Source organism: Vicugna pacos, chromosome 11 (genome assembly GCF_048564905.1).
Source record: "Vicugna pacos chromosome 11, VicPac4, whole genome shotgun sequence".
NCBI classification, from domain to species: Eukaryota; Metazoa; Chordata; class Mammalia; order Artiodactyla; family Camelidae; genus Vicugna; species Vicugna pacos.
Genome location: NC_132997.1, coordinates 63,165,454 through 63,192,858, shown reverse-complemented (window position 1 = coordinate 63,192,858; position 27,405 = coordinate 63,165,454). Strand labels below are relative to the sequence as shown.

Sequence of the window (27,405 nt, the reverse complement as noted above, 5' to 3'; positions counted from 1 at the left end):
GCATATTAAAGTATTTCTTGCTTTTTTTTTTACTAGTCATTTTTCTTGGTAAAAAGCAAAGAAAATCAATTCTGCATTTCATAGTTGAGAGAACCTCTCTTTCCCCTCACCTCTAATACATATATATGTTTATACACACAAATGTATATCTGTTATATATGTATATGCACATATGTATATAATGTGTTTCATGTGCATAAACAAATATATATCATTTTTATTGTACTGTGTGAATTAAAATACAAATAGGAAAGTAGACTTAAAATAGATTGATTTCATCATCAATACTCTTAAAATGACTACATTCTTCTGATAACTGCAAGACATTTTTTAAAAAGAAAAGTAAATTTTGCTTCAGAATAATTCAGATAAATTCTTACAAATTTGATATTTTGTGTGAGGAAAATTGCCCTCAACCTGAGCGTGCTGCCCTTTGCACAGAGTAGCATGCGTTCTATAGGCCCTTCTTTCCCCCACAGGTCAGAGTTTCTAGAGTGCCTTGTATTAATATTGGAGGTATTCACTTAGAATAATCACTTATGTTAAAATTAAATAAAGTTATGAAATATGATTCTCATTCATAAAAATATTTTTTACATTTCCTTAAAATATATGTACTCCATAATGTATTTATATAATGAAACTTACTGTATCCCCTATTCAGGTGAACAGTTTCAGCTTTACTCATCATTTTTTCCACAAAAGGTAAAAAAAAAGAAATGTAAGAGACTTAATTTAAATTTAAATTAATTCAATAAATTAAGGTCCGATGTGCTGAGTTATGTGATTTATCTGTGAAGGATGATGTTTTTTCCACTTATATGCATTTCATAAATCTCTCATGCACTCAGTACTTGAGAGTTTTGTCTTGTATGCTCATGAAATAATCTTTAAATACCTGTTTGCACCCATGGAAATTCAGACAGTATACTTTGATAGTTTTTCCTTTCAATCTATTGTATATGTCCTCAAGGCTAATACAAACATACTGAAAGTAGTGTTGCAACTTGATACACTACTGGGTTTTCTAAATGATGATAAAACCATAATTAAATAATCCAGTGTTGAAAAATCAGTAACATTAATCCTAGCTACTGTGTGGTGCATATAATACAGTGTGCCAGGCCATGTGCTACGAGAAACACACACACACACAACATAAACACACATGCACTCTTACTTACGCATTATTACTATTATTCTCACTATTTTACAGACAAAGAAAATGAAGTTTGGAAGAGTTAAGAATCTTGGCATCTTGGCCAAGATCTTTTATTTGTAGAGCAGTAATCTTAACTATGATGTTATACTGCCTGCTGTCATGATTCATTGCCTTCATTCTTTGTTCCTTAGTAAATCATGACAATATCCCATTGCTTTTAATAACTGATCTTTTCTCTTCATCATTCTTTTCTCACAAACCACAAATATGCTAGATATGGTAGTAAGTAATATTTATATGACCCTTATCATGTACCAAACTATTGAAAATAATGCTATGGGGGATGAACTATTATTATCAGTTTTTACAGACAGAGAAACTGAGGCATTGACAGAATAAAACTTCCCTTAAATTGCAAAGCTAGAAACTGCTGGAGCCATGATATATAAACCCAGGAAGACTTGCTTCAAAAATCCCTGCTCTCGATCATCACTATGCTTGCTTTCAAAGCAAAGATGTATATGACAGTCTTTGTTCTCAACTACGTTATTATTGTGATGGAGAAGTAAGACACATACACGTGAAAAATAACTAGCAATACAAGCCAAACATGATGAGTGACAACATAATATATAGTACAGATGAGAAGTGCCACTGGAGTTTAGAAGTCGAAAAACCCATCTCCTTTTCTGTTTTTGCTTCCTCAGAGCCTTTGTCTCACCTCCTTTATATACCCACATCTAATTCAATTCAACGGAAGTTAAAAATGTTCCAGAATCTTGTGCTACCTGAACTAACACTTTCACTCTGCTCTGTCTTGAAGAAACCCCACACAAGACACAGTGTAAGAGAAATTCATTTTTAGCTTATGTTATAAATGTAGAAAAGAGAAATGCATGCTTTGTGGATTTAAGCAAAACCTATACCTAATAGTAAGTAAATTATCACACATAAAAACTACCAAATGTAACATTTCTGTATCAGAAAAGGTATTCTAGAAATATTCATAACTTTCACAGAAGATGGTATTTGGTTTCTTCTTCATATTTTATTATACAATAATAACCTTGAAAGAATACTTGACATTACGTTTCCTATCTCACTTTTCTTCATCAACCATGCCCTTTGCATAAACACGAATTAGTTTTTAATTAAGAGTTACAGCATATCACTGAAACAAAAGAAAAATAATTCTTATTTATTTAGATCCTTAAATTATCTACAGCCTTGGACATTAACTTCCAATCATAAGCAAAATTGGCTTTGATGACTGTATGTTTTGAATCTCATTCTCAAATTTGGTGGTGCCTTTCCTTTCTTAATTTTCCTCACCTCTAGTTTGTTTAATATTTGATATTCAATACTTATATGACCGCCTATGAGGTTTACCCCATTTTTCTTCATCCCAATGCTGTATCGACATTCAAGTTATCTGAGTTAAGTAACACACTGTTACCTCAAAATTAACATGTTAGAAATGCAATGAATATTTTTTCTAAACTGACCTTTTCATGAGGCTTAAACCATTGTCCTATCTTTTAATGGATCCATAACCTGAACTGACACCCTGTATCCTGTCTTTAAAATGTCCTACTTTTCTTTCAAAATAACTCTCAGATTATTTCTTTCTTCATGTTTAATGCCTTCAAGTTAGTTCATACCCTCAGAAATTTGCTTCCACTATAACAGCGCCCTGTCTGTAACTACAGATACATGTAACAATCATGACACAAAGTCAGTGTATACTCAGTCTCTAGTTATAAAACTCGAGGTAAAATGCAATTGAGTCTCATATTAAAAGTATTGAAATAAAAGTGCTCCATTAAAGGTAATCTCTCTATAAGGCATACACATTTCCCAGTTAAGAAAAGGGTTTGTACATTAAAAATTGTTTGATTTGATTAGCCAGGTCTTACCAAAACACACCTTTATCAGCCCACAAGGTATGATGATGCTCTTGTAGAGATGATGAGAAATGGACAGGACTAGTGACCTTAACTTTTAAAAGAAGATTAACAAAAAATAGTGTGTCATGGTGACCTTTGAAAAGGAAACAAGAAAATTACCATCCTAGTCAAGTGATTCTGTAGTTCCTTTGTCTATATTTTTATTTTTAACTGTAATCCTTTTGTCACTGGAGATTTTTTTACATACTTACACTAGCATGCCCATCTTATCTTTTATGATGTAAGCCAATTCTTAAGCAAAAGGAATAAGTATTTATCAGAAACCAGATTAGAACAAAGTTATTCAGCTTAAATTCTTTCCAGCTGTCTACCTTCTTCCTTTTAAAATTTTTCTTTAAAAAAAAAATACTGAGATATCAGCACTATCAATTTATACCACTTTCTGATCAGGTAATAAGATGAGAACATTTTTCTTAAAAATTAGGAGAAAAAATTCAAACTGTAAACCAACTTCTAACAACTTTGAAATTCTTATGTCTCTCTTCTATAAACAGCATCATTCGCCCTAAATCATACTATTAAACACTTGCAGAAGGAAGAGAGAAAGGCCAGGAAATCTAGACTCAGATTAATTTTGCTATCAGTCGCTATAGAATTCTGTAAAACTCATGGTTCCAAAATAATTGCACTGCAAGTTTCAGATTGAGCTGAGATTTATAGAGGGACTTGGACTTCAGCACAGTTGTTTACATAAGTTTCTTTTTTTTTTAATTAAATGCTTTATCTTGAGATAACTTAGATTCGCAGGCAGTTATAAGAAATGATAGAGCGATCCAGTGTACACTTTAGCCAGTTTCCCTAGTGATATTATCTTGTAGAACTATAATGCCACATCACACTAATATCACACTATCACATTGTCTACGACACAGACTATTTCTTTTGAGTTTTGTTAACAGCCTAGTATCAGTAAAACACATTGTTTTGATTCTAGGTACCCAGACAAAATTATCATTAAAAGCCTTTCTCCATTGTTAGGGACTGCATCATAAAATGAGGGAGAAGAGGGGAATATTTTCCACTATCCACTTCTAAATTGAAGGGCCTAATTAGCTCAGGTTTATTCCTAGAAATTACATTATCTTCTTGAAATACTATGTTTTTCTTTGTAATTGGCATTCAAATGAGGTAGAATTATAAGGAACCCCTGTTAAGCATTTAACATTTATTTGAATATACCTATTGATTTCATAAGATACCAAACATATATGTTAAATGCTTCATAATTCTCTAAAATCGATGACTATTATATGGAGATTATGATAAATTTTAAAGAATAACAAAGTCATTTTAGTGCACTTCTTTCTTTTGAGGCAGAATATAATAGATTGCAGTTCTTTGAGCATAAGTTGCTTAGATAATATCTTATTTTAAGATAATGTCTTGTTTATCTGTTAATTGCCATAGTGGAGATACAAGTACCATATTTCATATATCACCTTGGATTGTTTTAAAGACAAAGCCTTCCAAGGTAACTTAATACACAGTACCTGCTAGAAATTATAACTAACATTTAAAATTCTTTAGACAAGTGAAAAATGGAAGGACTGACTGTCAATTCCAAGGTATATTACAGTATTACTTTTTGAGTATTTCTTATTGTGGTAAAATATCTAACATAAAGTTTACTATTTTAGCTATTTTTATGTGTATAGTTCAATGGCAGTGGTTACATTCACACTGTTATGCGAACTTCACCACCATCCATCTCTAGAAATTTGTTTCCTTGTAAATGAGTCCAAAGGTAGGGGGGAAAAAAAATCAAAATCCCAGCTCAAAAGTAATCAGGCAGGAGAAATTCCCTCTTCCTCAGCCCTTTTGTTTTATTCAGGCCTTCAACTGATTGGATGAGGCCCACCACATTAGGAAGAGCAATATGCTTTACTTTATCAACTTAAATTTTAAACTAATTCAAAAACATCCTCAAAGAAATACCTAGAATAATGTTTTACCAAATACCTGGGCACCATGTGGCCTAGTCAAGTTGACACATATAATTAATTATCAGACAACAGAATTGTGCAGTACCAAAAGATGAGTAGAGAGATCATATAAGGATGATTTGAATCATTAATTTTAGCCATATCCGAATCACCATACTGCTGTTTAAGTCATGTAAGCCAGCTTGAGTTATGTTTCTGTTACTTGCAATTGAAAAAACAAAAAACAAAAAACAAACCTCAAGTAATGTAGCAGGAAATTTTGCTGATGATTTATTATTTTAAAAATGTTATACTCTTAAGTTGTATCATTATTCTTACTTCTTTTTCCAGAGACTTTTCTTTCAGCATAGGGAAGAATGTAGAGTTGAAGGTGTTCCAAGAACACTTAAAGGAGATTTGAAATCCATGGTGTATGTTTTGGTAGAAAAATATCAAAAACTTTTTTCTGACATAGCTGTTTCCTAGTCTTAGTGCTGGTCCACAAACTATTGATGGTCACTGATGAAATTCCATCAATAGGTGGAAATGGAGGGAAAATAAAGATTACCAAAATTACAAAGCTCAAACTATCAACTTGAAAGTTTTCTCCTTCCTTCTTAGATTATGATTTCCCATCCGTTTTGGTAGAAAAATACATTTTGCTTTTTATGCAATGGTAATTTTAATAGCTAGGTCTGCGTGCTTTTCAGTGTCCCTACGTGGCATAATAAAAGGTTAGTTCCTCTGTGCTGCCCCTTTCAATGCATTAAGGATTTTGTTACCCCCCCCCCCACACAACAGAAAATTCTGAGATCATTTGCTTTTAGTAATTTCCTTGAAAGGTTTCACGGTATCACAAGTGTCACTAGAAATTTCAAACAATAATGTAAAGTCAGTACAGCTAGTGCTGAGACCACAACTAAGCCAATTGCTGACTTGGGGATAGAAATTTGTGATGAAAACTACCCATGGACGTAGCTCCTAGAAGCCATTATTGCCTGGGGCTGCTGACACTTTTGAAGTAGTTACTGGGAACTATTGGCATCTGAACAAACTCAGAGAAATCATTAACCCTCCCTGGAACAGAGTGAGTGAAAAAGCAGCCACAGAGTTGTACTTTCGCTAGGATTTGTGGCTGCTCGAGTAGGGGCAGCCAATAAAAGACAGGCTTCTCACCCTTCCATCACCCATGGCAGATAATGCTCATTTTTAAAACACTTCTTCCTGCTGAGTACAGATACAGTTTCATGATTTATCTCAATGAGAGTCACTAAAAATCAGTTGGGAACAGCAACAAAGATGAACACTATTTTCTATTACAGCGAGTTGTGCCAGTAACTAACCTATTGCCTTTCTGCTTCAAACACGCTGTTTATACATTTCTTTGTGATGCTGTAGCTGGAACTCCACAAACTACATTTTTGCTCACTTACTGACTCCACAGCGAGATGGCAAGGCTGAAAGAGACAAAAGGGCACTCTCCTCATTTGCTTTCTATTGCTACCCATGGCCCCCTATCCAGTGATGCTTCCAATAGCTCCCCGTTGGGTGAGATAGTTAGTGGTTTTGACCTTTTCAATATCTTGATCATTGAATAGACAGATACAACATTTCTTCAAAAAGACTAAATAGATTGGATATATAAGAAACACTGAAAGAAATCCAATGTCCACTGAAGAGTGTAGCTTGACATAAAGATGAGATATACATCTAATAGACAAAAAAAAGATGAGTTCTTCTCAACGGCAGCCAATTGAGTTCTACCCAAAGCTTCTCATTTTTAAAATCCTCTGTTATTTGCTATGGTTCTAAAAGTGAGTCAGTTGATAAAATGCAATATATTTAAACATAAAAATGTATTTTTTTCCTTCCTTGAATCTCAGAAATAATTGGTAGTTTGGAAATCCTTTATCCTTTTAACACTTACAAATGCATTGCTGCATCTTCAGTTAGTACATTTTTTAACAAGACTACCAACGATATTCAGCCCATTTATACTTTCCCATTACAAAATCCTATTAAATAAGGATGACCATGGAGAGCCATCAGTTCAAGGTCTGTAAGTTCCAGTTAATGGCTCCAGAAATGTGTACGTTTTCAAAAGGCTGAAGATATCTTCACTTCAGAGAGTAAGCTGAGTCAGAAAATGCACATCTTTTCATAGACTCCAAGATTTACTGCATAGGATGACCGTGTATCTTAAATAGTATGGTTAACAGAAAATGCTTATTGAGCCCTCAGACTGCGGCAGTTGTGTTAAGCATGTTTAAGTTTTACAAGTCTATGAGATGTAGCTATTTTGATATTCAAATTTTACACAGTAAGGAAACTAAGGTTTAGAAAAATTAAGCAATTGTTAAAGGTCACAGCTGAAGAATAAGCAAGTCCGTGAACTCAACTTTAAAACTGTCTGACTCTTATACTATTCTATTTGCCTTTGCAAGTAAGTATTCTTGGATTAAATTCTTCCACTAGTTTTTGGAATTACAATGCAAACCGATTTCCTGTACAAATTAGTTTTCTTTCTGTCTTGAAAACTTTCCCTGTCTTCTCTCTGGGTAGAGTAGTTGAAAGAACAGACTCCTGAGATATTCTCAGATCTTATTTCCAAGCAAGAAAACCATTCAGAACCAATGTTAAAGAGTGGAATTTCAAGAATCAATGAAAGGTATAAAGAGATGCTTAAAAAAAAGTTTCTTCATTTACGTCAAAATATTCACATACAGTAAAAAAAAAAAAATGGTTACGATAATCCTGATTCACTCAGCATGAAATACTATTTTCAAAGCTTATTTAATAAATTGTAACAAATGTCTGAGAGAACATAAACCTAGAATACTCCAAACTCTCAATTAAAGCAATTGTAAGATGCTTTTTTGGAAGTTGAGACCTGGTCCCCAGAAAGCAGAGATTTATAAGGAGCTGAGGCTCATTAGAAGCAACTGTAGCCACATATGTAGGACATATGATTATTTGATTATGCATTCTCATTGAGAAAATAACAGAAGGTTTTTATATTTTAAAAAAAGCAATTTGAATTTACAACTAGTGATAAGTGCTACAGAGATAAGAAATAGTAATACAATAAATTTATAAGAGTAAGTTTTGTTCTGTTCTGGAGGATAAGAGACTTCCTTAAAGAAGGGATGTTTGGACTGAGATAAACAAATAATGTAAGTCAAACAGAATTTTAAGATGGGTCAAGTGAGAAAAATGTTCAATAATGATGAAATTACGTAGACAAAGGCCTTGTTGCATTCAGTGAACAAAGACAAGTCAGTGGAAGCTGGAGGACTGTGGAAAGAAGATGGTGAAAGGATTAAGAAACTTATAATTTACAAGGTAAATTAAGGCACTTATGCAATATTTACTTACAGAAAATATTATATATTATATATATTATATAAATAAGATCAGAGATGTATAAAATATATTATTTTTTAAGCATGGAAATATTTGAGGATATTTTAATGAAACATGACTTAAAAATAGGTTAAAGAGCAAAACACAGACAGAAGGTCTGAATGACCATCACATAATTCTCAAAAATGAGAGAATAATGGCCTGGCAGAAGCATGAGAGAAATTTGGGAGAAAAAGTAGAAGTAAATTTCATCTTTGGCGCTCATGATTCTCATAAGGACTGTAGATTTCAGAATCCCTACCACCTCCACCCCTGGAGGATTTTGGGTTAATGAGCAGATAACTTTCAGACTATATGGATGCTCTTAAGGAGACTTCTTATGACAACATGAGTGGAGGAATCAGAGACCAGAGTCAGCACAGCTGAAGCCTAAGAAGTGGCAGGGTCGGGTCAAGATAATGAAGATGTGATGAAGACAGCAGCAATGAGAATGGCCTGAAAGGAAGGGAGAGGGATGGGAAAGAACTTGCAGGAGAAAATGGAAGCCCCTTGTGAATAACAGGTTAAAAGTGAAGATAGATTGGTATTAAAGAGGATGGCATATTTCAAGTGAGTGGAGTGGCCCCACAAATACAGAGACAGAATTTAGAAAAAAGTCCATGAAGTGTAATTGGTTAGTCACTGAATGGCAAAACATGATGCTTTTTCTCATAGGATATTCTGTCCCATCGAAATGTAATTATTTGCATATCCAATGATAAAACACACAAGAAGAACCTGTGAGGAGAACAATTCATAAGGAAACTGAATACTTGGATAAAGAAATTCACGTATGGCTATCAATTTAGTGTAAGTGTTTTTCTAACAGCTCAGTACTGATTACTTTTTTTCTTTTTCTTTCTAGCAAAGTACTGCTTTTGAATGAATGGCTTTTTAATATATATTCAAAGGGTTATAAATATTCCTAAGTACCATCAAATGAAGTTGGATTCCTCTCAAAGACCAAATACTAACATTTTAAACTTAAAACTGTTAACAAAAAGGTCAATGGATCAGGCAAACACGAAGTGTATCATACATAGTCAAAGTGGCTTCAGAGGAACAAAGAAGGTTACTACAAGTTAACTAATAAGGAAAACCTACATAAGCTGTAAAGTTAGAAACAACAGTAATTCATTTATAGAAAGAGATGCCTATAATCAGTAGTGATATTTTAAATACTAAACCCTGTGACCAAAGAAAATGCACGTACGTGTCACCCAGGAGTGATAGATTGAGAGCTACTCAGGGATGTCCTTGCGGTGAGGAATTTAGATTCATTCTAAACTGTGGCATAACAATTGGATTGAAGTATGTGTATATGCGTGTACACATACACACAGAGATAGATGGACAGATGAACAAACGGGTGAGAGTAGTTGTTTTGTCTGTGTAATGCATGATGGCCATGCATAATTTGTTCTCAAAACTTGCTGCTGTGAAGCAATAGCTGTCTAAAACAGATATTGGCTCACGTCACTCATGGGTAAGAAAAATACCATGCAGTAACCTTGAGAGGAGAAATTGCTGGCAAAACTTGTGTGATGCCGAAATGAAGTACCCAGGATTGTCACTGCTGTGCGTAACATAAGCAGTTTAAGGACTCTGGTTTTTTTTTGTTTGTTTTTGCTATAGCTTAGAAACTAAAATGTATTTCAGGTTTAATAAGAATAAATAAAATTGAGATACATTTGAGGCCTGGCTTTGCACACAGAAATGGATACTAGGTTCATTCTGGCTCTTGCAGCCCAGATGAAGTGGGAGGTTCCTCCTGCAGGTAGACACCATAATGCTTTGCTTGCTTTTGATTCACGTTCCTCATTGTTGCAATATACTATTCACACATCAGTACCCAAAGCAGCAGCAGTCCAAGGATAAAAGCCACCAGATCTTCAGCTGACAAAGCCATTCGAACAGAGGACAGCAAATATCCTAACATAAAGTGAATTATGAATTCACAGTAATGAATCAAGAAATTCCTTCCATGCTCCATCTTTTGGAACAAGGTGTTTAAAATAGGAGCATGTGGGATCCTAGGCATGGAGGATTTTGCTGGTATAAAAGGTAGTTTTCAAGCAAAGCTCAAGAAACAGTTTCATTAACAAGTAGCCTATTATAAAAAGTAGCTTCTAGGCAAAAAAATTGAAGACATTTCAATCTAACTGGACGACTTCATAGAACTACTTGGGGATTCCCCCTTGTATAGTTTACCAAAGGGGAGTGTTTTCCTTGATCAGATAAGAATTAGTCATTCCCTAAATGCTGAGCAGAACATTCCATTAAAACAGTTGCTGTGGTGTACTTTTAGCTAAGGGTTTCAAATCACCAATTTGAGACAAGAAGGAAGAGGGTAAAGCACAGCCTTTCAAGGAATGACAGTAATTAACACGAAAATGGAGGAAGATTCAACTCCCAGTAGGCCTTGAGGCCCAAGACAGGGAAGATTTCACTTCTAGTAGAGCTTGAGCTTCATTATATGCTTATTGTAATATATTTGCATGGTAAATGGCACTCCCACAGGCTCCATGACGGTTTCGAGACTAACCATCAAAGGTCAAAAAGTGAGTGGTGGCCCATTTCCTAGGAATCCCAACCCCCTTCCACAAAAGTAAATGGAATAATCCCCAACTTGTTAGCATATGAAGCTACTGAGCCATGAAAACTAGCAACACTGTGCCTCTGGCCACCACTTTCCCTTCTGAGACGGTCCACACTTTGTCTATGGAGCATGTCAACTTTTGGTAAGCACCCAACCCCCACACCTCATGGCCTTTCTCTTGTCTTTTGAAACAGCCTACACTCTGTCTATGGAGTATGTATCTCTCTGAATAAATCTCCCTTTACTCAACTGTGGCTCACTCTTCAGTTCTTCCCTGCATGATGCCAAGGACCCACACTTGGCAGGGCATGTCCCAGGGACTCAACCAAGACCTGGGACACGGCCCTACTCTCACCCTACATTCATTTTCTTGTATCAGATTCAGTGTGGGTAATGTTCATAAAACATATATAAAAATTTTCAGATTTCCTATATAATCTGGAGTTCGTTTTTAATAACTTAAATTTTATATGAATTTGACCAATTTTTCAATGCCTGAATGTTTGAGATAAGTATCTTTTTTTATTTACAAATCTAAATATGTGTTGGATCTGTATTAAGGCCCCCTTTCCATTTCTAATATTGTTTGTTTGTTATATTTCAGTCTCTTTTCTCCCTATTGCCAATTTTGCAAAAAGTTTAGTATTCTTCTTAGTCTTCGCAATATAAAAACTGTTAGCTTTGTTGAACTTCTTTACTGTATGTATTCTATTTTATTAACTTCTCTCTTTTATCATTTCTTTCTTTTAATTTCTCCCAGCTTATTTTGTTGTTCTCTTCATATTTTTATTGACTGACAAGTCACTTGTTAATGTTCAGCATTTTTTCTTTTCGATATAAACATTAAATACTAAACTGACTTTTAAATATCGTGTTAGGTATATTGTATGAATTTCAACATGTGATGTTCTCATTATTTCAATGTTAATTATTATCTACTTTCTATTATGGGCTCTGCCTCAAAAATCTTTATAAGTTTATTCCCCAAAACATAATTTTTTAAGTTATTTTGTTATCGATCCTAGCTTAATAGCATTGCATTCAAAGAACATAATCTATATAATATAGATTTTCTGAAATTTGTTGGAACTAGTTGTATGGCTTTATATGTTGTAAATTTTTGTGTAATTGTACTTGACAAGCAAACATTTTTTAGTAGTTAGACCATTTTAAATAATATTGAATAGATAAAACTTCCAAATTATTTTGTTCAAATCTAAATCTTTTATAACCTTATTGTTCATTTGTTCTGTTTATTCTTTTTTGGTCATTTTAATCAACCAACTACTGAAAGAAGTATGACAAAAATTTCTGTAATCATTGTATGTTTATCTATTTCTCTTAGCAATTCTGTCAGTTTAAGATATATCAAAAATAATGTACTTAGGTCCCTATAGGTTAAGAATGTTTTTCCCCTTCTGGTGGGATTAACTTTTATCAGCATACTTGACCATTTTGTGTCTAGAATTCTTTTTCCTTCAATGTTATCTTGTATTTATATAGCAATACCATTTTTATTTTTATTTTTGTTTTTGTGGGCACATATTTATCATTCTTTTACTTTCAAATTTTATACATACTTATGTTTCAAGGATTTTTTTTTTATAAATAGCAGAGCTGCATTTGTTTTAAATCCAGTCTGATAATTTTTGTCTTTTAACTGATGAGTTCAATGAACATACAGTAATTATGATAATGTATGTATACATTTGTATTTATTGCTATTTTATTTAGTGCTTTTTAATTGTCCTTTTTTTCCCTGTGCTTGTTTCTTTCTCCTTCCTTGCCCTTTTGAATAGAGTTGCCATCCACCTCCCCTCTTAATGCCAAATTTCTTCTTCTCTGGCTTGGAAGCTGTTCATTCTTTAACCACTCTGCTGTAAGGACTCAAATATCAGACTGCCTTCACAGATCAGTAGCAAACCACTCTAAACAAAACTTTCAGGCCTTTCACTCCTAACTTCTGTAGTTTGTCACTGTCTGACCACGCACTGGTGTTGCTTCTGGCTACTCTCTAGTAAGCTTGTATTCAGGAAAGCTTTTTTAGGGGGTATTAAGGATTTATTTTGTTCAATACACAGTTTTGTTCTTGTTTCTCTGAGTAATAAACATATACATTGTGCATTCTTGTCTGGGATTTAGGCAGAGGTTGGAATTACAAACATACTAAAGCTAATTGGCCCCCGAAGAGCTCAAATTCATGTCTTAGGCTCATTAGCTCTGAGCATCTAAGCAGGATAAATACAACAATGAATCCATAATAAAGCGGGAAAACAACATTACGAATTTGAAAATTTTAATTTGTTTACTTTGAAAATTAAAGAAAGGCAGAGATACAACTTCCTTGTTAGTACCAAATTATTTATCCTTAACTAAGTTCAGATGATAATTTAGTGGTTACTCAGGCTGGTTGCAATTACCACTAGTGGGTGGTCATGCAAATGTGCAGCAGGCAGTCTCTGCATGCAAGCATTACATGAATCTGGTAACCCTAGCAGTAACAACGTAAGAGAGAATTCTTAAATCATTTATTTTGAGTACACTGTTCACCCCTCCTTTTTAATTTAGTTTTGTACTAAGCAATTTGTACCTAATAGACACAGCACAGGTTACATGGATAAAATTCAAGACAATGTTAGGTAGAGAAGAAACTTAAATTTAGAATCACTTATTTTTTGCCTCATCAATGTAATTGAAAGATGTTCTAAGTCTGTTAACCAACTGATACTGACCAGCTCTTAGCTAGGACGTCCATGGTAAGACAATTGTCATTAGTACGTAACTCAGTTAGCAATTTTCTACACATCATGCTATGTGTGACCATCTGTTATCTTCTTCCTCAAGTTCCCTTCAGCTGTGATTGCTAAAGTACTTCTCTTTTGTGTCATAGTTAAAGTTATTTTTCCTTGTCTCAGAGACATCCAGGATTTCTGAAGTAATTTTCTCATGTATTATAATACAGCATAAAGCAGTAAAATGCAGTGATTAGCATCAGTTTTACAGGAATAGGGAAAGGGTTGAAGAGCTGTTAGGAGCACACATTCTGGCCAGAGCTAGCCTTAGTTCCAATTCCAGATCTGCTGCTTACTATTCATATTACCTATTAGAGGCAAATGAGTTAATTTTCCTGTGCTTACTTTTCCTTATATGTAAAACAGAGTAGTATTTATCACCTAGGAAGAATTAATAAGGCAACACAGCATAAAGTGCTGTCCATATAATAGTGCTCAATAAAAGTTTATATTGCACACCTAAATTCCATTCTGGCCTTACACAATTCTTTGCTCTATCTGGAAATTCACATGCCTTAACACTGAACTGAATGCAGACATAAGACTCTCTGTTTACCATTTTTGTCCTTTCTAGAATTTACATAAAGAGGCTATTTCAGCAGGATAAATTTAGTGATAGTAGTTGTAGCTAAGCTTTGCTTACATGGAGGAAAAGCAAATGCCCTCTACGTCTGAAGGCTCTGAGGATGTATTTCATTCCATCCTACCCTTACTGTATATAAAACTTCCATATTCTGCATATATGTCCTTATCCCCTATCATAGTACAAGTCTGAGGGAAAATAACCTAGTATACTTATATTTTTCAGATATTGTTATGGAAGACTTAGGCACATAGGAAAAACAGAGGCTTAGGTAAAAATTTGCACATCACTAAGACAACTTGGCTATTGTCATAAATTTGTGTACACTTATAAAGTTTTATTTGGAAAGCTGACTTTCACAGAGAAATGCAAATGAGTTTACCAATTATTCTGTGAAATAAAGGTTTAACAACTGAAATTAGCAGTACCAATAGAACAGGGAAAGGAAGATTTTTTTCCTAAGCATCAAGACAAGTATAAATTTTTCAGATCCAAATTCTTTTTCTTTCTACATTCTCCTCATTTAAAGGGTGGACTCATGCATAAAGATAAATATTCAGCCTGACACACATCGGTAACTAAGAATCAAACCTGGGTGAGAAATCTAACACCATAAATTGCTGCTAAGGCAATGCATTTGGTCAACTTCAGGAATTTGGGAAACAGTTTTCTAACGATTACCTTTTCTCTTAACCACTGACATATTGATATATAAAGAAAACATTTTTAAATTAAAATGTTAAAAATATGTGTGCTTCATATGTAAACTAAAAAAGGGCAGTATATTGTATATATGCATTTACATGCCATGTAACATATATGTGCAGTCAAATTGTAATAATTTTACCTAGATCTTCAAGAGTCCTCAAAAAAAAAAAAAAAAGAGTGCCTTTTGACGTTGTAAAAACTCTCAACATCTTCTCTGTTGCTGTGTTCTTACTGTTTGGTCACATTCATAATACCCTAAACATGGTCACATTTTTGTGTTCAGAGTTTGTTTTTTTGTTCAAATCTCAGTGCTTTAAATATGAAAGTTTGATAGTTCTTTATCAAGTGATGTACAAATAGAGGTAAGCCCAAGTATCTGACCTGCTCACAATTCATGCACTTTTTAAATAAATTCTGAAAAAGCTAGGATTGGTGGAAGGTATGTTGTATTTTGGATAATGTTGAATCATAATCGGCAAATTTTATGAAGTATTACTAGCTAATAAGAAATAGCAATAAATGAGCATTTTTCCCAAGTAGAATGCCTAAGAATTCTGTTAAGTAAGACACACACATACAGACAAATACTACTCACTACTTCAAATACTGTTCTTGCCTTTCTTGTACACAAATACTTAACTAATCAAGAGAGATTTTTACATTTTATACAAGGGTTAAAGGGTTGTTAAAATGAAAAAGGAATATTCCTATTTTGGCATGAGATTCTCTTTCTTAACAGTTTTATTTTTAACATAAGGGGCTTTCTTTGACATGTGTTACAAGTGCAAAATGTAGAGATTTTTGAAATGCTTTCTTCCATGATATGACTTCTTAAAATTTTCTAAGAAGGAACATTGCTCCTTCTTTAGGAAGAGCCCTCCTGACACCTTAGCTAGTTAGTTGCTCAGGACTCCAATCTTTCTCCTTTGTATAGATTATTTCTAGGCTTTACAATCATTTTCTAAACAACTAAGGATGTTTCCATTTTGCAGACAAAATAATGAAGGCACAGAGAGATGATTTATTGCTGCTGGTCACATAGCTAGTAAGAGGATTTGTGCTTGGCACAACCTTGATGAACTCTAGAGGCCATTCCTATCTTTTCTACCACATTTAACCCCAGTGCAATCAATGGAGTAAGTTATATATTAAATGCAATAGCAGGAAGTTAACAGAGTAGTAAAAGAACGCAAATAAAAATACATAGAGAATGGTGATATGAATGTGGAAGAGATGGAAATTAAGAGAACAGAGAAGCTAATGGTAGTGCACATTGTTATTTTTTGTCATTGACTATTTCTGGAACAGATCGTGATTTGGTTTGGAGAGCATTCCTCCCTGAATCTAGGTCTCAGCGACTTTGTGTAAACCGGTTTCAGAGCAAGCAATATGTGTAGAGTTATGCCAATTGTCTATTTGATTCATTCTGACTTCATAACAGGAAGGCTGATCAAACAAGTTAAAATGAATCTGGGGAAATCAAGTTTTTGCTGAAATGTATATTTGCTTTTCCTGATGGATTTAGATTGTAAGGTGTAGAAAATTTGGGGCCCTTTGCTTAGCCTCTGAAAATAGAACTAACTCAAAAGAGGGAACCAAGACATGAATCTTTGTGACCTCATTTGACCCCTACTTTTGCCTGCACGGAAATCCTGATCTACCACCGGGCTTTTCAATTATGAAGATTCTCCACTTTGTGTGTAAGCCATTTTGGATCTTTCCTCTATGAACAACAGTTAGCCAAAGTCTCTATTTTGTTCATTACCTCCTCCATTTATATCAGAAATTGAGTATCATTCAGGAGAGTGAGACTCGAGCCAGCAACAGCCCCTCATTATCCAGCATGTGACTTCGTTTCCATCATTTCTATGATTGCTCCCCAATACTGGTAGAAGTACTGAAGGAGCTTAGATCAAAATCCATATGCTGGGAGGAAGTCCCTTCGGACCAACCCCAATACGGTTTACATATCAAATATATCCAACATTTCCCAAAGAAGTTCTCTCACAATTAGCAGACCATGAAGAAGTAATATCACCTGTTTTTAGTATGTCTACATATCCTGGCTTACTCAGGCCAGTTTTAATGTACGCCTATTTTTCTAGCAAAATTACAATGTCTTCTTTCCCTCTCAAAACTGTTCCTGGCTGCATGAGAAATTATAAAATCACACTATTGCTAATATTTCTACTGTAGCATTACTATATTAATAATGACATTATATTAATATTCATGATGGCTACTTTTTGATTTACTGTCAGGTACATACATCTAAAGTTTACTATATTATTGCTTTTTCTTATATTCACTGCACATTGGTACTCTCAGAATATTTCTGGTGGAAAACTTTAGATTAATACATACTTTCCAAATATCAGAATTTTATATGACAATATAAAATTTCATATATATTCAAATTTAATTCAGAGATATTTTTATTTTCAAATCTAGTGAAGGTAAATTGCAGTATAATGATTTTTTTAAAATATATAGCAAAAATTTGAGACAATTATATTAAGTTAATATTTCTTTTACAAGACTAACACTAATAACCAAAAGCCTCAGTTTCTAGCTGTAACAATGTCTTTCATGCGTGTATATTGAGAAAAAACAAGGAACTAAAGAACTAACTATTCATTCCAAATGTCTCTCAGATTGTTGGACCCAGAAATTCTGATATCTGTCTCACACCCTCACACACGCACACACACACATGATATTCCTAGAATTTTAGATCAAGGATTTTAAGGAAGCTATTCTGATTGCTCACACAGGGTTCTATTTTTAAACTCTCCAGTGCCTTCAGAGGATGACATGCTATGATAGATCACATGGACACTGTCAGTTCAAACCCCTGCTACACTTTGTATCAGAAATAAAACCAGGGATTACCCTTGCGTTCTCTTTTCTTAGCTAATTAACATGGCAAGCCCTGTGCCTGTGTAATCGCTCAGTTTCAGCATCCTGAGCCCTTGTTTTCTATCTGTGAACAAGCATGTTGTTTTATATACTGTATCTTGAGCATTCTTGACAGATTGTTGACTATTAATGACAACTATTTACTGGCTGAAAATGAGAAGCAGTAATATTCACCTGACCAGTTTTCTCTTAAAGCCACTCTTATGATGATGATGGTACCTACTTATAGTTTGTATTTCAGTCATTTCTAATAAATAATAAATGTGAAGAAATAAAAGGTATCTGAAATACTAAAAATATTTAAAAAATTAATTTTGTCAAAGCTGAGAAATGATCATTAGTTGAATTTGTAAATGTCACTTGCAACCAAAAGAAGTATTTATTTTTAAACAGAAAGTATGAAGAAAAGGGGAACCAATATTGACTTGTATATAATGAAAATATGTATGTGTGTATATATATTTTTTTCTCCTTGACACTGTTTGGTCCACATCAAGTGTATTTTTGTATATAAATATACTGGTTAGAAAACATAGGTTGTCTATTCAAAGAATTCTAGCTCCATGATAGATTATATTTATCCTAATCCATTGATACCTCTGTTAATTTGTCTTACGAGATAGAACTCTTATTTTTTGGAATTTGCGGAGAACTGCATTCATGGCTTCTGATTGTAAATATGCTAAGGGTATTTTAAAAAAATCTCGGTTTCATGTTAAAAAGAAAAAAAAATACCTACTGGTAATTTACAGCAATGATGCTAAACAAGGTATGTGCAATAATACAGGCTCCCACACCACAGAGTTATGCCAACAACTCCCCACCCCGATCTGTACCAAAAGAGATAACAACAGTATCACAGTATATTTTCAATGTGTAAGTTATTTCAATGTGTGAGTTTTTCTCTCCCTTTTTGTTTTTAAAACAGTGATTTATGGGATTTATGTTTTTAGCACGAAATAGGGATCCAACTTCATCCTTGTTCTTTTAAAAAACAGCCAGTTGTTCTATGGCATCTACTGAATTATATATATATTTTTTCCTATGAATATGAAAAGCTTGTGTGTGTGTGTGTGTATAAATATATATATACACACACATAAGCTTTCATATATATGTATGTATATATAAAACCAGTTATATATATATACACACACACACACACACATATGTGTAAAACAACAATGACATTGTTGTTCAGTTAGGTATACATTTTTCTATCCCAACTGGTGAACATTTTTCATACAGTGTTTTTTTGTTTGTTTGCATTTATGTATTCCTTACTGGGTTTTATGTTTCTAGGTAAAATTTAGAATTAATTTATCAACTTTAAAGAAGCCGTACCTGGCATGTACAAACTGTTCACAGAAGCAACTTCATTCGGAATAGCTAAACTACCCAAAAAGCCCACCAACAGGAAATACAGGCATATGATGTGATACTTTTCAGCAATGGAAAGAAACAAATTCCTAATACAGCACGAATAGATTTTTAAAAGTTTAGGGAAACAAACCAGACACAAGCATAGGCAGAGAGGCAGACACACACAAGTACACATGTGCACACTGCATACTCTGTCTAATAACAGGCAAAATTAATCTATAGTGATTGAATTCAGAACTTTCAGAATGTGTTTTGTCTCTAGGGCTGGAGAGACATAAGCTGTAGGGTGATGGCAAATGTTTAACTTTTAAAATATGTATACATTTGTAAATTTGTTATAAATTTTACTGATATAAAAATGTGTAGCAATATTTACACATACTGAAAAATACAGTGATCTTTACTGTAAATTATGCAGAGCTAAGCAAATGCTTTTGCTGTCTGCAGAACTCTTCCATCTATTGTAACCTACAATTGCAATTCAACCATGATTGGACAAAAACACTTGCATCCCTCTCTGCTAACTTTCTCCAGTAAATGTTTTGTCATTAAATCCCATATGTGCTCTCCTACAAACTACTCCACCTTTGAGTAAAATACGTTCATTAAGCCAAAACCTGATTAGCTTCAGCCGTAACTTCAAGCTACCAAAATTATGTTACTGACTGTGGCGTTGAGAGGAGGAGAGTGCCATGTTGTATGTGCTTGCATCATAGATACAAAGACATCAATTGCCTCACCAACACAGGTAACGGTAAAATAGAGTAAAATAACTAGGAATTCTTTACGTATTGCTTGTATCCCCTATTAAAACACAAGCTCATGAGAAGATGCTTTTTTTTTGTAATGTTGACTATATTACAACCTGCAGTTAGTGCTGAGCCCAGGAAAGCGTACATAGTAAAATAAGTACATAACAGATAAGTGAATGAACAGCAGCTAATTTCCCTAACTGATAAAGGAATAAAAATCAGCCAGTGTCCTTAATTATTTCCTGGATTCATTACTCCTCTAACTTGTAACATCAAAGAATGTTTCTGTAACTTAAGCTCTTTAATTTACTCCCTCCCAGTTCTCCATTAATATTGTAGTAAAGGAATAAAATCAAAATCCCCTATAGAGCAAGGTAGAACCTGAACAGATGAGGGATGTCAAGTTAGTTTTGTTATGATCAGAGGTAGATGGCCAAGTGGTAACACTGTAGCAGAACAACAACAACAAAAAAATCTGGTTGTTGTGTGGGAAACCAAGAAAAAAAGATAAATACCAATTTGCACTGCAAAAATCCCTTAACAGCTTAATAACTGTAGATGCCAGATACCTTTGAAGGGTTCTGCGTTTGTATGTGTGTGTTTGTGTGTGTGTCTGGATGACAGAGAAGGAGGAAGGCATAAAACCAGGAGGTAATTAACTGTCAGTGTGTAGTAGAAGCAGCAGTTGGATTCCCTAGATTTCTTCTCTGATCTCCTATTTAGGGAATTCTCACCACCAAACTAACCAGGAAAATGCAGGAAGTTTACTCTCTGCAACGGTTAGACAAAGTTTTGTGGGCTTTGGGAATAGCACAGAATAAGAGTGAGGTGCTCTATACACCGATAAAAAAGCATAGGCTAAATGGTGAGAACTCTCAAGTCCCTTTCCACACTGGCTTCCAGAATGCTGAGTTGGAATTCTCTAAGACCAAAGATTAGAATTCTTTGGTGGGGGGAGTCTGACCAGCCTATGGAGATTTGTAAGTTCCCACAGTGAAACATGAGATTCTTCATCAAATCAAACTATGCTCACATCCATCAATTAATAAAGCTTGGACAAACATGGAGTTACTAATCAGTTTATTTTTAGTTTCTCATACTCAAATATGGAACTGGCAGCCAATAAACACTAGACAATGGAGGAAAACGTCTAGTATATGAGGCTGACCAAATATATAGAAGTCTGATCTCAGAGGAAATGGTGATGAAGCAAGGACACCAAATTTTTTAAATCCCATAATTGTATTTTCAGATGGATACTAACAGGATAATTAAACAAAACAAGATCCTTTAAGAAAAAGTTTATGTTCATAGAACAAGGAAGAGCTCTTTATAATAAATAACAATATTGATAATAATAATAATAGTTGACAACAGACATAAAATGTCACTTGAAAATTTGTAATATAGATCTGGGCAAGGTTCCAGAAAGCAGAACAAAGAGACAGAGGTAAGTAAATAAAAGAGAAAGGTTAATACAGTAGAGGATCAGACAAGGAAGTCCAACATCCAGCTAGTACAAGTGACATGAATAGTAAATGGAACAGGGAAGCAGTGGGGAGGAAATTAACAAAAAATACTAGGAAGGTTTTTAGTATCAAGAGATCTGAATTTTCGGACTAAAAAAGTGACCAAAATAAGTGAAAAATAACAAGTAAACAAAGTAAAAATAATCAAACTGTGAAATTTCAAAACATAGAAAAGATCCTAAAAATTTCAGAAAAGCACACACACACACAAAAAAAGGCCAGGGATTCACAATAGAGTCAGACTTTGCAGTAAAAACACTGGAAACCAAAAGGAAATGGATAAATATGTTTAAAATTTTGGGACCACTAGGTTTACACGCTGAGCCGAACTATGAATAAAGTCCATCTGAAAACACTCAGAAACACACTCAGGAAGAATACTAATGTATTCTCACTCAGGAAATGACTTGAGGATCTACTCTACCGAAATAGGAACATAAATTATGAGCAAGAAAGGGATATAGCTAAGTGATAATCCAGCATGAGAAAGAGGCATGAGGACTCTAAGATAGTGATGACAGAATTCCAAGGATAACTGCTTGGCTGCAGGCTAAGAGGGCAGTCAGCCAGCAGGATGGAAGGGGCTCGAAGGAATGCTTCCTGATATGAGTTACCACTGGAGAAATGCTCTAGAATTTCAATAAAAATGTGACACTTAAGTCATGAAAGGACAATTAAAAGCTAAGAAAATCCAAAAGGAGGCCGTTTTTATTGGAGGACAAAACAAAGACCTGGAATCATAGGGCACCACTTTGTTCAGCTATCACCAACATGAAAGTAACTTGATCATGTAAGAACTGACAATAAGAAGTATAATATTATATTCAGCGGATGGGAGAAAGCAATCAATGTATGTAAGAGAAGTGGTCAAAAAAGAGCCACCTCTACCTTATACATGTAGACGTAAAACATAGATAATTTTTATTTTACCTTTCTACAGATTTGACAGTCCCTTCTTCCCTGACTACTTATCCCCGGGTATGCTAAATGTGCAGATTTATATAGTGAAAATCATTCAAAGTCACAATTTATCTGAGGCAACACATCACAGACACACGTGCCGGGACGGATGAAAATGCTGCTTAATGCACTCTATTCATTTCAGTTTTTCACAGCCCATTGAAATATGCATGGCTAATGGCAGACTCGGACTTTGAAGATACCGGGTGGGAGGAGCAACACATTGAGCATATCATGTGGAGTGCTGCACACATCATGCAACATAATGTGGAATCAATACATCATTCATTAGGCGTATCTGCCTGTTTTTCAAGCCTTATTAACACTGTATTCAAAAAGTCCATATATCATGTTTTATTAAAAGAAAATAGAGACAGCTTTATAAGAATGTTATTTAGGAAGATAGCATAAAAACAAAAGGAGTATTTTGTACTGAGACTAGGAATTTTAGGGAATCCTGGTTTTTGTTTTTTGTTAATTGTAAACTTTTTAAAAATTATAATGGCTGATTTTTAAAACTATGTACATGTATATCTTTGATTTTTAAAAAATAGCTTAAAACCACAACATTCCTCTCTTTACCATAGAATAATTCTTTTGCAATTGAGTATTAAATGTGTCTTTGTGCAGTTATCTGCCTAGAAGTAAGCAAATATGTGTGTTTTGATTTAATTTGATATTTGTTCCATAAATTTTCAAACGGGTGAATTTGAGGGATACCGTCAAGGTAATTTACCCTCGCCATTACACTCTTGAAACATAGATGATATGCTAAGCACCTCTCATATTTGTTATTTTTAAAGTTATCCTAAATAAAATCTTATACTTTGTCACTTTTATTATAGTACCTTAATCCTTTGTGATTAATGGCATCATTACAATTATATTTGTCTCAGTTTTAAATTTTACAAAATAATAGTACTTATCATTTACTTCTACCACAATACCTTCATATATTATTTCTTATATGTTTTAATGATTATCAAGTCTCAGAAGCATGAGATTCAAATTACACAATGACGTCCAAATTACATTATGATGAGTAGACGATATGGCAAAAGTGATGGGATGTCACTTCTGTTATTAAGTTACAAGAAATCTTCATAAAGAGCAAAGCCAGCTGCCATAGGGTTAGATGTCCTACGGAAAGGCCCAAATATAAGGAACTGAGGGTTGCCTCTAATAAAGCAAGAAGGTAACTGAGGCACTCAAACCAGCAGCCTTTGAGGAAGTGGATCCTGCCAACATCCATGTACATAAAGCTTAGAAGCTGATTCTCCCCCCAGGTAAGCCTTCAGATTAGACCATATCCTCAAATGACATCTTAACTGAGGCCTTCTGAAATATCTTGAGGCAAAGACATCCAAGTAAACTGACATTAAATTGTGAGGTGAAAACTGTTGTTTTAAATATGTTTCAGTATAGTTTGTCACTTATCATTAGAAGCTACAACAGAGTTATCTGAAGAAAATATGTCCATGATTTTCTTTATATAAAGAAGGATATTATCATTCTGTACATTTATAAAGAAAGAATGACATCCATAAACCTCCCATATTAATTATACAATTGTGTTCACATAATAAAGACATACTAAGTAAATATGGATTGCTACAATAAACTTGCTTTCTCAATAACTTAAAAATTTTTCTTTAGATATAAAACATGAATTCAACAATTATCAATAGTTTTGATTTTATTTCTAGTTTAGTTTAACCATGGGGAGCATTTTTGGATGGGTGTCTAGTTGCAAAGTTATTTCTACCTCATAATAACTAGATGTTTTTGCTGAATTGGCTACTTCTCAGAGATAGTAACTTATAAAAATTGTATTTTTGACTCATAAAAAGCATAAAAAAGAATAAGAATGAGTAAATGCATGAGATTTTAGCCATATCATCAATATTTTTTGTTTTACAGAAACATATATCGATTATAGTAAGAAACATAAATGTTTTCATAAAATTTGCAGGTTCAGTTTCTTTGACCCAAGTATTTCACTCTCTCAAAAATTGCTCCTCCCAATTTAACTACCATATTTATGCTTCCCTTACCCACTCCTTGGATATGCAAAGTATCAAAGCAGAGTCAAAAGAGAAACTGTGGATTTTAACAAGCTACTACATTCACATCATGCCTACATTCTGCAATTCACTGGACGTAAGGAACTGGAATGAGTATGAAAAAAGCATCAGAATTATTTCCCTTGTGTTCTCACGGGGAACAATATTAAGAAACAATGATAGCGCTTTGTTTCCCAACCAATAATATATAAGACACTGTATATGGTTATCCACAATGAGATCTCCCCAACAAAGATTTTGACAAAATGTCAATCAAAAGGATGAAAGAATACGGAAGAAGCCACTATTAAAATTTAACTAAACACAAAAACTCAGTTTGAGTCATCCGAAATTTTCTGTAGGTTACATTAGTGGCTCTATTATGGAAGAGACAGGCAGGTGGGGATGGCTTTATTAATACTTTTTATAGGCACACCTTATGCACACATTCCCACACACTGCACCCCCTCACACACACATCAAATCTGTAACAAGCTGAATGCAGGAGCTCTGACTAAGGGTCAGATATTAAACTGACCAAAAGGCTAAGGGAGTCTACAGTCTAGAGCTTGCTACTGGCTGAAATCTCTTTTTTGACACACAACAGAAATAACACTGTAGTATTCACTGCTTTCAAATACTTAAAACTTTTTTGTAATTTAGATTTAATATTTAAAAGAAAAATTTTGTAATTTAGATTTAATATTTTTGTATTTTAGATTTAAATTTAAAAGAAAAATTAAATCTTTAATAAATTAACAAGAAATTTTGAGTATATATTTGCTTTTTCTGTTGACATTTCTGATAAAACATATTTTAAGAAAATAAAATCATACTAAAGTATTTGCTGATTAAGATATTATTCTCTTTAATTGTGAAGTCTGTATAATTTTACTTTATTAGCATAATATTATAATAAAAAGAAAATAAGTAGAATAAAACAATTATAATCAGCATATACTGTATATTATATTACATACAAAAGTTTTATGCATACTATTTGTATCATCATGAAAACTGTTCAAGGCATATATCATTGTTTTCCTAAAATAGTAGGGAATTGGAAATTCAGTATATTCTATAATTCTATTCTAATATTCTATAATGTTGCCAAAATTTACACAAGTATATTTAAACCCTCTAATGATATCCCTAGTAAGTATAAGCACAAGGTCTAGGACCTCCTGCTTCCAGAAAGAACATTAAGATCATTATAAAGCAGAGAAATTTATGTTACCAGAGACTCAATCAAGTCCAAGACTGCCTTTTAGTTTCCCTTTGCTGTAATTTTTTTCAAGCTTCATAATAAATCACCAGGAGCAAATTAATCCTTTGCTTTGCCAACTCAAGGCAAAATGGCGTTATCTTCTAAGCTACCTTTGCACTTTACGAACAATGGTTTACCTCTTACTCACTTTTATCTGGTTACATATCCTAGCGCCCATAGATCTTTCACCTATGAGATGTAATTTAAAAAATATTAATTAATAATATTGTATTACACTGTAAGAAGTGTTATCTTCCTTCTTAATAGGTTCATGGTCTTGATCACATTGGCCAGTTTTCATGTCCACAGCGAACAGCAGGAATCTCATTCTGTTCAGAGACTAGCAGCACCTGCTCTATGATTCACTATTACAGCAAACTGTAATTCTGTCATTATAAATACTTTAAATCTGTGATTAAAAAAAAATCTCATTCTGTTTTCTGACTAGAGGTGAGTTTAACATCTGAAGCATAGATTATCCGAATTCTAAATCTGCAGACAACCAACAGTAATAAAAAGAAAAGCAGCTTGGGAGTCCAGCAAATCTGTCTCACCTTCTCTTTCCTTTTCTTTTCTTTTTTCTTGGCTTTTCTGTTCTTTCCTTTTATTTTCCTTTCCTTTGTTTTCCTTATCTTCCTTTCCTTTTTTCTAGTTGAAAGGTTGTTATAGTATTCTACAGCACCCATTGTTGCCATGGAGTTTAACGCGGATTCAAATGAAGTTTCTAGCAGACATCCTCATACATTTTAGGTGCTCAACGAATGGTAGCCATTATAGCCATTAATACTATTCTAATTAAACTATTCTGGGAAATGTCTTTAAAAAATTATTCAATTCACACAAATTGGAAAGAAAGTAGACTAATTATCTATTGAAATATTCCTTGGAATATGCTCGAGGGTAAACTGAGTAGAACAAGGCACTATTCTGACAATTCATCCACCTACATGCTTCACCATTATAATACAGGTAGCTTAATTTCTAATTGCTCAATTAATGAGGTGAGGAACACAAAGTGTGTTTTTAATGAGAAATACTAATTTTCAAGTATTGAGCAATCTGTGCCTTATTAAACATTAATAGAAATAACCATATTCCTAATCAAAAGAAATACTATAAAAATAAATCAAATTCTTCCACAATTAAGTTGTCATTCTGCATTTAAAAGGCAAGAGTAATTCCATATTTTGAAATGACACTGAATATTCAAAATATGTATTTTTTCCTATTAAATGTACTTAAATTTTATATGAATAAAAACCACTGATTTGACTGAAAGCACTATCTACAAGTGTACTTCAACATTAAGAGCACTCGTAGAACTGGTAAGTCACAGCACATTGGTATTGGTTTTAAAACATATATTGTGATTATATGATTGTGATAAATACTGTAAG

At 33.7% G+C, this 27,405-nt stretch overlaps 1 long non-coding RNA gene across 1 annotated transcript; it reads left to right on the top strand.

Annotated features, from left to right (window-relative positions):
- Nucleotides 1-1,876: 1,876 nt before the first annotated feature.
- LOC140699807 (uncharacterized) lies at nucleotides 1,877-26,352 on the top strand. Its single transcript, XR_012078050.1, has 3 exons — nucleotides 1,877-2,006; nucleotides 9,129-9,263; nucleotides 26,276-26,352. It is a non-coding gene; the product is annotated as an uncharacterized lncRNA (long non-coding RNA).
- Nucleotides 26,353-27,405: the final 1,053 nt, after the last annotated feature.